At 40.4% G+C, this 12,272-nt stretch overlaps 1 long non-coding RNA gene across 1 annotated transcript in view; it reads left to right on the top strand.

Moving 5' to 3' along the window:
* The window catches only part of LOC139795515 (uncharacterized), a 199,297-nt gene extending 195,947 nt beyond the window's left edge, over window positions 1-3,350 (top strand). Inside the window, exons 4-5 of the long non-coding RNA XR_011725537.1 lie at window positions 2,849-3,128; window positions 3,263-3,350. This is a non-coding gene — a long non-coding RNA (uncharacterized lncRNA). The remainder of the gene's footprint in view (window positions 1-2,848; window positions 3,129-3,262) is intronic.
* Window positions 3,351-12,272: the final 8,922 nt, after the last annotated feature.

Raw genomic sequence — 12,272 nt, 5'->3', positions numbered from 1 at the left:
TTTCATACCTTTCCTCCTCTGACATTCATGCCTTGCCATAAAAGATACCAACTCTAACTTCTTGAACTTGCCATTGTGCAGGATTCTACTTGGAGAAAAGGAAAGGCAGTGTTGGCTTCTCTTCTGCTTAGATTTTAAGATTTCTAGTCTTAGGATAATTCCAAGTCCCAGTTGGCTACAATAATTTCCTTTTAAGCTTTTATTTAATGTAGTGCAGTAACTTAGCAACATGTGCCTTAGGAATGAACACCAACCAAAACTGCTGATCATGTTTATCTTACACTGCAGGGAAGCCACTCATCAAAGCAATGTATATTTTAATCAATACTTTTCCCAGAGTGGCAGCTTCCACTGCCAGTTCACTGCCAGTGTGCCTCTGCTAACACTGCAGAAAGAATAAAGAAAAACAGTCCTCCAAGTTAGCAACAGTCTGGAGGCAAATTTGAAGCCATCCAGCAGAGCTTCACATCACTTAAGTGGATGGGATATCAAATTGAAGGCCAGGGTAAAGTTGGGCTGGGGCCCAAATCGTGTCTTTCCCTCTCTGGTGGATTTTTAAGGGAGTGAAAATGGATGCTTGCTAATAGGATGTCTGTAATTTTAGCATTTTGAAGATTAATGGCTTGGATTTCCAAATCCTAATGGCGACTGTAAAGAAGAGGAGGAAATTGTTGTGAATTAAGTAATAGGACCAAGTTGGGTCAGACTCTTCTCTGGAGGCTTGGTTAGTTGTTGTGGGAGTTTCCTACTGTTTGTAGTCAGCATTGGATCAGGCACTGTATATTCAGACCAAGTGGTACACAGCTTCAGTCTGTGATTCTCCTATGACTTGGTAGTATAGCCAGGTGCAAAACTAAGCTTGTCAGTGTCCAGAAACCACCTGGATGAACTGTTGTCAGAAAAGGATTTTTTTGTCAGTTCAGCCAGCCCAGCCCCCCCCTGAAATTGAGCCTAAGGTGTCCCATTGTTCCCCTGGTTGTGTTTCCAAAAGGTATGATGGGAATGTGCAGAAAATAGGCAGTGTCAGTACTGGAACAAGGAGAATGCCAAGCTTTTAGGCATTTGAGGGTCTGAAATTGGAACTTGTGAGATCAGAAGTAGTGGTTTTGTGTAAAAATCACATATAAATTTGGACAAATTGCTTAAACTTGCTGACCTTGATGCTCAAAATTACCTTAACATCTGTGTTAATCCATTTATCTTAAAGAAACTTAACTTTAATCATACTTAACTTCAATCATACACTTGTGTCCCAATTATGCTAATAGCAGTCAAGTATGTACTTGAGTGTTTTGCTGACTGATGTTCTTCTGAATTGTGATTGCAATTCAGTGTCTTCCATTTCCAGGGATACTGTACTTCCCCTGGAGGAGTAGAGCAAGCAAATGCAGCTGAGGAGGAATTACAGGATTGTTTACATTTGTTAAATCCTGTTCAGTACTTTCAAGAAACTGGTCTTCTCTCAAGGTCCAAGGGCCCCTCTTTTCCTCTCCTTTTGTTTTGTTTTGTTTTTTAAGGTCATGTACAGAAAATTATTTTTAGATAAGCTACTGAGTTGTTTTTTTTTTTTTTTAAATCTTTTATGACTGGGCAATACACTGTGGAGCTTCACTAAAAAATGAAGTGTTGTTGGAGTTTGGAGTTACTGCTGCAAGAATACAAAACCTGTCTTGAAAAACTGATCTTCTGCCCTTTATTAGCAATCTTGAAATGTAAAATTTTACTAGAAAATCTGCAAAGTAAGACTGCTCTCTGTCTTCAACCTTACAGGTCAGGTTCCAGCACAGGCTGAATCTTACTGCTGACATTTGAACCTCTGAAGGTGCTGCTGTGCTTGGACTCTGCATGACTTGCTTCTCATAAGAAGAGTAACATCATAAGTCATATATATATGATGTGTTTTTCTAATTCTTGTTGAGAATCTGCTCACAGAGGAAGGGCCAAATATATTTTGAGTAAGGTTCTATTAGTTTATATAGCTGATTAGAACTCAAAGCACTGTTTCTTTGTTGAAATAGTAACTGCTATCCATCATAAGAGTCCATCTGAGCTGTAGGGTAAATCACCCATTTGGCAGCCATCTTGCTAATACCAAGCCACACACAGAGGTGAGAAAATAAACTGAACAGCCTTTGAGGAAATTTTTGAAGACTGTATGTAAGCTCAATATCTTTATTATTTCTTGCCACAGCTGACTGGGTCTCTAGTTTTATATGTCTGTGGAAACAACAGTACCAGCAAGTTAGCTGCTGCTGATTCCTTGCTAGCACATGCAAGGAGCCTGCTGGGACAGTGAGCGTCTGTCTGGGCTCTTGGCAATTCCCAATTAGATTTGAACTTTTGATCTTCTGACCTTTGAAAGGGGGCAGTTTTTAAATTCACAGCAAATACTGTACACCTATTAGCCGTGGGCAGATGTGACAGTGACACAGCTGAGCTGTTGCCATCCTAGGAGGTAATTATCATGTGCATCTTGTTGTGCAGGCAGCATGAGAGGATGCACCCTCAGGAGATATTAGCCTTGTGTGATAGGTTATTGTCCACCAGCCAGACTCCCTCTCTGGAGTCTAGGCAGGACAAAACAGAAACCAGGATGGAAGAAAAGCTGTCTCAAAAAGCTTATTTTAATGTGTGCCACAGTAGGGAACAAATGAGTACTAGTTATGAAGAAGTCTTTTGCTTCCTGTCATGCTTGTCATTCCTTTATATAGTGATGGCTTTGAATTCCTGTCCTCCACTGTAACATCAGGGAGGAAACAGGCTGAATGTTGCTAGATTTGGTCATGTGAACTAATTTTTTTTAGCCTTCTTCTCTTCTTCTCTTACTCAAATAATGTTTTGCTTTCAGATGCTGTATCAACACAAGTCGATAAAAAAAAGCTTGTGGAGTCCCATCTGCCTCAGCAGGACCTGCAGTGAGACAGTTTGTGCCCTGGTGATCACCAGGGATTCGTGACCTTGTAAGAGTGACAGGTGGGCTCTGTACCAGGGGACCTGCAGAACAAGTAAATGCTGTCTTGATAATGCCACTGAGAAGAAAAGCTTAGTGCCCAGTGAACTTTACTGCAGTGGAGACCTGGTAGATATTATCATACCTTGTAGATGACATCTTCCTATGGCAGGCTCAGGTAAAAGACTAGGACTCAAGTCTTCAGACATGTCCAGTGGTTCTGAATGATGTTTTGAAAACAATTTTCTAGATATGGTGAGCCACACAAAGCTGAAATAACCTTTCCTCTTTCTTTCCTTGAATGTATTACAGCTCTTCTCTCTTTGTTTTCTTGAATCTTCCAAGGGTTCCAGCCTTACTGCATTGGTTTTGTGCTAAGGGGTGCCTAGAAAATATATGTACACTAGGTAAGTATGAAACATTTCTTATTTATTACATCAGGCATAGTTTCAATGAAAGTTTTCACTTTCTGTTCCTTTTTTACCCTCTTCTATATTTCAAGGAGAATCACACACCAACCAAAACCATTGATATATTTAAAATACCACTAATGAGCTTTCTTTGTGCTCATTCTGATGCTGGAATATCCCACCTGATCCCTAATTACCAAATTGATTTATTAAAAGTATAACCAATGACCTCCCTTTGTTCTTTTCTTCCAGCTGCAAAATCCCACCTGATCCCAGATTATCACATTGATTTATCTAAAATTAAAATATATGCATTGCATAGTTGCTTTCGCATGCCTTTCAGAGAATGCCTTAGGCATATGCTCCAGGTTTAGTACTGATACTCTGATTTTACCTCTCACAAATCAAACAAAAAGAAAACAGTTTTTCAAAATGCCATATTGTATTCTCCAGGATCAAGTATTTGAGTCTTCCTACTAACAAGGCAAATATGATGTCACTGGTAGTAACATAGAGGATCTGCGTTGCAGATCATCTTCAAACAGATAATTTGAGCACATGCTTGTGCTTGGTACTTTGGTCAGGCCTCTGGTGTGATGTATCTCCAGAGGTCACTGTCCACAACTCTCATGCATCCAGTGTTTTGCTCAATAATGGGTTTTGCTGCAAAGCATTGCTGATGTCCAGAGGTGCTCCTGCCTCACACAGGACAAGCAACCAAGATGCATCAGCAAGAATGGGGGAACCAAAGCAGGACTTGCATGATTCACCATAGGCTCAATCTCTTGTAAACAGCTTGTGACAAGCCTAGCGTGGCTTGGAAATGTGGTTGTTTATAGCAAGAGCTCACCAATATCACTCGTCAACAAGATCTGACCTTGGACTTGCACTGATACATGTATATCTGCAGGCAACGTGAGGCTATTAAAACCCAGTATGTAAACATGGAGGTATCCTTGGCCCTCTTCCCTGTGGTGTTCAGCAAAACCAAGCAGTGGGTCACTCACTTCAGAGAATGCCTTCAGAGAGAGGAGCTAAAAACTAATGGACTGTTGTAGAGGAAGCAAGACAGAAAGGCATGGGCTCTGGCAGTAAAGACAAGTGGTTACAGGTTCCATGAACTTCTTGCATCAAAAGGAATGGCAAATTGGGATACTAAACACCCCAATTTAGTATGCCAGCCAGGCAACTTCCTTGTAGCATAGTGGAAGTAGCAAGGCCCCATCCCACGCTGATAGCCACTCCCACACGCATCTTCTGTTTCTTCTGGGTTGGCACCAGAGAACTATTTCTCTGGCCAAGAAAAAAGAAAACCAGAATTAATTCAAAAGGAAATAAACTACCCAAGGGCTACTACTCCCTTCCCCTCGCAGAACCTTTCCCATAACTGGTGAGACCCCCACATAAGCACTGGTAACTCCACAAGCTCTTGAAGCTCTTTCCAAGTGTTATGGTGCAGGTCCACCACACCTGTGCTGTGCAAAGCAGTCACTCTCAGAAAGAGACCTGAACAAGGCCGAAATCTTCTGTAAGGGAAAAATTTGAAGCAGTGTCTGAGATAAAAGACCTGAGGTCTCAGCCTGCTTGCAGGAAGGCTCTCGAATTTTGGCATCTAAGCCTATGTTGACATTTGTAATGCTCCAGTGCTCCTTGAGGTGGTTTCTCTTGGGTAGCAATGGTTCACTCTTGTCTTCCTGTCCCTTAGTCAGGTTTCCAGAATAAAAGCTGTAGTATGTCTGGCTCCATGACTTAATTGAATGGTAATCCCTATATTTCTCTTGGCCAACATCTCCTCCAGCTACCATCGTAATAGTGAGATTTCTTATTTAATGCCATCTATCTGCTACATATCTCTCGTCCAGCCTCCTGGACTCTCACAGATTTATTTCTTTACATTTTTAGCTGTACTCCTGTATACAGTTGTGTCTGAGTACAAGAATCAGCCAATCTGAAAACACAAATCAGGCAAAAATGTGGAAGTTTAAACATAAATTCATTAACAGGAAAAAGGAGATGAAATAGCTTATTTTTAATTGCCTGCCACGTTTCTTAGCACAGTTTGGAGCAGATAAGGAATCTCATTTTGATTCTAAGCATGCAGAAGAATGGCATCTATCTGCCTAGCCTTGAAAATATCTTTTTTATTTTCTATTCCCCCCCTGGGAACAATGCAGGCACAATAGTCCAGATAGGTGAGAAAAGTGAAGTTCCTCTTTTCATACAGGGAATTTAGACACCTGAATTCCCATCACATGTGTCTTACAACATAGGGATTCCCCTCTATCTGCCTGTGCACATCCTGCAAGTCTCTGAGCTAGACCTTCTGACAGGCAGCTCTTTCACATGAAAAAATGCTGAAATTAAGTGTTGCCTTTTGTATGCAATAACCCCACGGTGAGCCAACTCTGAGACTGGGGAGCCCCGGATCCGCAGATTCCTTGCCTCAGGGGTTCAAACCCAGACACAGGCTGTGGGCTAGGTCAGGATAGGAGTTTTTCCCAGCTCCATCATAAGTTGTGTCGTTGTGCTGAAGGAGATGAGTAGAGCCAAAAGGGGAAAGTAATCACCGGTGATGAGGGATGCTGTCTGGGAAAGGAGGTACAGGAGACACCTTGTTTTGGTTTCTTCTCTCAGACTGTTTCCCTGTTTTGTCTGAAGATGATTATGTTTGAAATTCGTAATAATTTTCTGGAGAGGGGATCTTTCCTCTCCAGGCAGCTAAATTCATTCCCCCATTCCATTCTCCTCTCCTTGAGACTTGCCTTCCTTCCTGTACAGCCCAAAAACCTGGGAAGAAGATCCCAGATGCCACCAACAAGGAGTACCGGTATGTAGCCAACAAAGACCTTCCCATATGTTTGAATTTTTACCCCAACCTCTCTTTCTTACCTGTCATCACAAAAAAACAAAACAGAGAATAAGTTACTGCTAATTTTTAAAAAAGCATGAAAGAGACTGTGTATGTGAAAATTTCTGTTTCATCAGTTGTCCCCCTTTAACTTCAGCACTGTATTAATCTAACAGATGAATTACACAGAAAATATTAAAAGGAAATGCATGACTGCCAAGCCAGTCACTCTGGGTATTATCTTATTAATCTTAATTGAGGTTTCCTTGTTTCTCTTTTATTTTTCCATGCTGCAGCTTTGCATAGCTCTTTTTCTAAAATCCAGGGATAAGTCTAGAGAAAAGGCACTGTTCATTACTTGATGAACCAAATCTTTGTGGAAGACTGCTTTGACGGTATCTGATACTAAAATATCAAAGAAAACGTGGCCAAAGGAAACAAAAAGTAATAACCAGTAGCTTTAGAATGATGACACCTTGAATTTATTTTTACCTTTATTTCTAGCAATTCAGCTCCAAGAATGTGTTGTCTTTATCAGACACTAGTTCTCCAAGGCCAGCCTCTGTTTTCAGCAATGGTCAGTATCTGATGCATAGCAGAAAAGTATATCCCTGCCCTATTGGTAGTATGGAACTAAATGATACTGCAAATCTCATCAGTGGCAAAACAACTTTCTTCTTGTCACAGTGGTTTATGCCTGAAAGCTATTTCTTTTTCTCTCTTTGCCTCACCCTAGACTTAGCTGATACTTTGAAACAAACTTCACTACGCAAAAAATTGCTTATCAAAACTGATTTTAATGGGTATTCTGGTTTAATATAAAAAATGGGATGAAAATCCATTACGATTCATCTGAGTTATAAATTGTATCTTGGTACCTGAACCGTAACACTATGAAATGGACCAAACCTCTATCCAGATTTTCACAAGAAGTACAAATTTTCACAGTTTAAGTAGGGGACCTATTTCAGTTTTTCTTGTTGGTTCAACCTCCCTAAAAATCAAAGAATTTTTCACCCAGTTTATTTATCCCCAACAATACTGTCACAACAACAGAGAAAATGCACAATTACCTTTCCAGCCCTCAAAGCTTACTCACTGCAAGACAGATACACTTCAATTCCAGAAACTGAAATTGCTTAAAAGCCTGGAGACATTTGGAAGAGGGAGTTCACCTATGCTGAACAAATCCTTTATGTTACCACACCACTGATGATGAAAGCACATAGGGAAAGCTGTGCTTAGCAAATTGGTGTGTCATACAGCTTACCTTTTTTGGTTCCACCATATTAAACGGGCAGCGTATCCTTCTTGTCTTTGAAAGATCCAAAAAAAAGGCTGTTTATTCCTCTGAGCTCAGGGAATTCACTTTTTTTCAGTATGAAAGATGTTCTCCTGTGGAATACTTTGACATTGTCCCAAAGAAGCTGCACCTGAATATAGTGAATAATGTGAAAATAGGTTTCACACGCCTACTGGAAACAGGGATAAGGAAATGCTATTTGCATTGGTAGAATAATTAATTCGTGCATCTTCAAAGCTTGCAAAAGTGCTTGGTTGTTTTTATGAATTGACTATACTTAGAAACAGGTGTGTCAAAGCTGAAAAAAATACCTTTGGGAAAATACCTTTTGGGAAACAAACCACAAGATTTACTTGGTAACAGGTTACTCAGATGGTTAACCTTTGTGATTTCTGTTCGAGGCTTAACTTCGAGGTCAGCTTTCTCTTTCACATGTATTTCTTCTACCACATAGGTACCTTCGTGAGTTCTATCTCTGTGGTATCTGAATGCTTATCTACATTTTTAGGAAGTATGCTCATTTTCCAAGTGGGGAAACAGACCATGGTAGTCTTCCAGACTACCTTGCCTTGGTCTGGAGATGTTTGGTACAAACGAGCTGAGCTCTTAATTTCTAACATAATAGCCTTCTGTAATGTTAAGGTAATGGGAGAGAGAAATCTCTGATACCTCAATATTAAAAGGTTTTAGGAAATGTGAAAATAGTAAACATGCATGAAGAAACCTTTTTCTTTTCTGTGCTCAGAACCATCAGGGCTGCAGGCACAAAAATACCTGTATCTACATTGCTCCTTTGAAATAATGGTCATTTCATAGGTGTAACTCTATCTTCCCACAGGCCTAATGTCAGTAAAGTAGTTCAAGATCTTCAGATACAAACTAGTTTGAGTCAATGTATAATGAATAAGCTTCTCCAGTACAAAGGATGTTAGGTTTCATTAAACTAACTGGACTAACTGGTCTGTCATCATCAATAAACTAAATAGGGGCACATCCCAGTTTGTTTCCAAGCCTACATTTTATTTTTCCATCTTGTATTTCTCTGGAAAAACAAATACATGCAGAGTAATAATTCTCAAGCCATTGTCTTTCTGGTGGCATCTTCTCTGAAGAACCAATAAATCTACTTGACCCTCTTGCAGGGGGTCAACACTGTGAGATAGAACTTTGGACTTATTCTATTAATTGATGATCTTTGGCACATGAGCCCTCCTCCTCAATAAGCAAAGGAAATTTCTTCCCCAATGAACTTTACAACTGAACCCAAGAAAGCAAAGCAATGTCTTTCATTTATTAGGGCCTCTCCAGTTACTCCAGAGCAAGCAAACCACATCTCACTTCAGAGAATCACAGCAAGGTTTCCTGGTGTTTGATGTGACATTACCTACCAGCAAGAAGAAATGTGGCAGGGTCTGGCAAAGAACAGTACACTTATCTTCACAGAATGTCAAAGAGTACGTAGGGAACTTGTGCTCTGTCAGAAAGGAAAAGACATTTCTTCCCAGTCAGAGGGTAGAAACAAGTTCCATTTTTATCTCTTATGTTTTGAGCAGAGCTTTGACAAAGGAGTGAATTTGCCCCACAGCAGTTAAAACAAAACCAAAAACCCAAGAGGTCTACTCCATAGGCATTTTTCTTGGCATTCTCTGACGTGTAGATGAATATCACCATAACAGCTGTTATCTCAAACGTCTGCCCCCAAGCAAATTAAGAGTAAAGAAATTCCAAAATACTTGAAGTGTTGAATATAGAAGGCATTTGTCCGTCATTTACTGGCCCAGGACTGTCTGCTGTCAGGGGCAAAATGAAGCATGTTTGCTTTATGAGAAAATCACAGAGCTGACATTCTTGCAGCTCATATGTGTACATCAACGAAGAGCAACGCTATTGCCAGTACTGAAGGCAAAAGGGTGGTTGTTTCATCCAGGATCTGAAACATTGTTTTTCAGGGATATTCTTTGAGCCCTGCTGCCAGGGAGGAGGAGGAGGAGGGCTGCCCCCCAATGGGGGCTAAACCAGGACCTGACAGGACCATCATGTATGGAGTTCATTGCAGACATAGAGGGGGTTAACAGGGGTCCAGCCAGGAGCAGCAGAAGATGGAGCTGATGGTAAGCGTGGATCTAGAATCAGGTAGGCTCCAGCCACTGTCTCTGAACTTTTGGACATGCTCCTTTGATGCAAAAATTCTCAACAGGGAGATGCTGTTTTCAGAGGTCCCTCCCAGCTAGCTCCCACAGCAGCACGCTGGTTTTATAGTGGGTCCCTCATAGCTGGGTAACACACAGTGCCAAAATACACGTACTTTGGTATCAGGTAAGGGACTACAAGCTCATATGCATGTACAGTTTGCATGGTTGTTGTATAACTTGGAAGGCAGGTGGAGAAACTCAGGTCCACATGGATAATTATTTTCCGATTATCTGGAGGAAAGCTGATTTACCAGGTATGGAAGCACAAACTTCTGAGGTGATGTGTCAGCTTGTGAAGATTAGGTAACATCAACCTGTTTCCTGCAGCAACAGATCCTTGAGATGTTCAGTCTGTGAAATATATGAAGGATCATTCAAACAAAGTTTTCTGGACCAAACTGATGTCAGAGCCACTGGATGCTCTTCTCAAAGCTGTGAAAGAGGGAATAGCAATAATTGAGCTATTAGAGATGAAGTGAGAAATTAAGGTCTGTTACTTTCAGTCTCCTAAGAATACTCTGACCTCCATGAGAGAAAACCCTCCAGTTTATAAGAGGTTCAAATTTTTGACTGTACCATAGCTCAGTAAAACTGCCTTTATAAAAAATAGCTCCCTACTGGATTATTATCCATTTAAATTGTGTCCACATGTAACAAGCCTGGCTTTTTCATACTTCTGACAACACTGAAAGTAGAATTACCACAGAAATCTATGATGTTTTAGTGGGAAAGGGGTACTACTAACCATAAAGCTCATATTGAAAATCCATCTGTCTTCTGATTTGAGTGCAGTCGGATAAGGCAGGCCAAGAAAACCACATGGGAGGCTCAGGATGAGAAGTACCAGAGGAAGGGGAAGAGAAGGTCATCTTGGTATCTTTGGAGAGAGAAAAAGAAAGTTTTACAGGTGTTCAGGGATCAGAAATTCACCATTTCACTGATGTCAGATAACTGTCTGTAACTGGGATGTTTATTTTGATATCCAAACCTTTAGCATTTCAGACTGCTATCCATGAAATAAAAAATTCCCAGGAAAGGCTATGAATTGTCAAGATTTAAGATTAAATTCAAGAAGCAGCAGTATAGATAAAACATTGAGAGGAAGTTAGCAAATCCTGGTTCAGCTTTGGCTTCTTCCATGGTTTTCAAAATGTCACTTTTCTTCTATGAATATGTGTTTCTTGAGCCTTTAGCATCTGTTTTGCATTTATAGCAGATCTTCCCACTAAGGGTGCATCTCCAAGAGCATTTTCATAGGTTCACAGAAGGGCTTCAGATCAGGACCATGCTTTGGAAATGAATCTCCCATTACCACTGCTTCCAGTGCCTGGGTTCACAGGCAGAGCAGGGCAGAGACTTGTCCTGCCACCCCATGATTTGGGCACCTCCATGAGGACAGGGACAGGTCAAGATAGAGCTGGAGGACATGAATAAATGTCCACAAAAAGTTGAATATAGCCTGGTGACATCTTTTGTGTCACTGAAACCTTTTCAAGAACCAAAAGGGACCCATGTGGTCTGAAATGGACCTGCCCTGAGAGCCACCTGCTGAGCATCACTTCATCTCAGTCCTTCTTGCGGTGTCCCTTTGGAACTCACCAGAAAGGAGAACTGTGGTGAAAGGCACCACAAGGAATGCCATTTTCCAAAGAAAAAGTCCTTTCTCTGCTCCAAGAGTTAAAATTCTTCATTGTAATTCCTGGAAAGCAATCTGGTGTAAAAAATTCCTGGTGGTGCTTACAGGAATAAGAAAACGATCATGGTGGGCATTGTATAAAACAAAAACCAAAGAAACAAAACAAAAACAACAACAAAAAGCCCCCAAAAACTTGGAAAAACTTTAAAATGAGGAATGTGAAGCTCTGGGCATTATCAGCATTTTGTAAAAATGCTGTGTGATGATTTCTTGCAGAAGTGTTTGTGAAACATTGAGTAAACTTAGGCCATCTGACTCTTTTGGTTGGAAATAATACAAAACTCTGTGGTTCTTACTTTTCTTCTGCCAAAAGTAAGAAAACAATTGTACCATGTTCCTTGTGTTGGGAATTACACTTTAATAAGTAAGCCTCAAATAAGTCTTATGTAGAACTAGAAAAAAATCTACTCACTGTTTTTTATGACTTTTGAAATACATACAGATTCAGTATGCATGTATCTGCTATGTTCTTGTGGTGACTTTTGGAAAATATTTGAATTTTTGGGTCTGCAACCTGAACAGAGAATTTTTAAATATGAATTTCTGAATATTACAGGAAGCACAAACCACAGGTTTGCTCAAACTCTATTCTTTCTGATGTTTTTTTTTTTCCCACTGGAATCTTTGCATAATATTGGAAGTGCCAACAAATTGTATCTCCCAAAATTACAAGGAAAGTACTGTTCCAGGTTAAGGTAATTTGGGAAAACGTCGTTGGCATAATTCATTGTAGTATATATAAAACTAACAGGGAGAGTGGAAGAAAGCTTTCTTCTCTGTATCTTCTGTATTTTTTTAGTACACAGCACCTATAGAGAGCCGTGAGGGTTTGCACCACTTGTAATGTATTGATCAAACAACTCTGCTGTCCTA

The sequence above is a fragment of the Heliangelus exortis genome, chromosome 3 (genome assembly GCF_036169615.1).
Source record: "Heliangelus exortis chromosome 3, bHelExo1.hap1, whole genome shotgun sequence".
Lineage (NCBI taxonomy): Eukaryota > Metazoa > Chordata > Aves > Apodiformes > Trochilidae > Heliangelus > Heliangelus exortis.
This window is presented reverse-complemented; position numbering and strand designations above follow the sequence as displayed.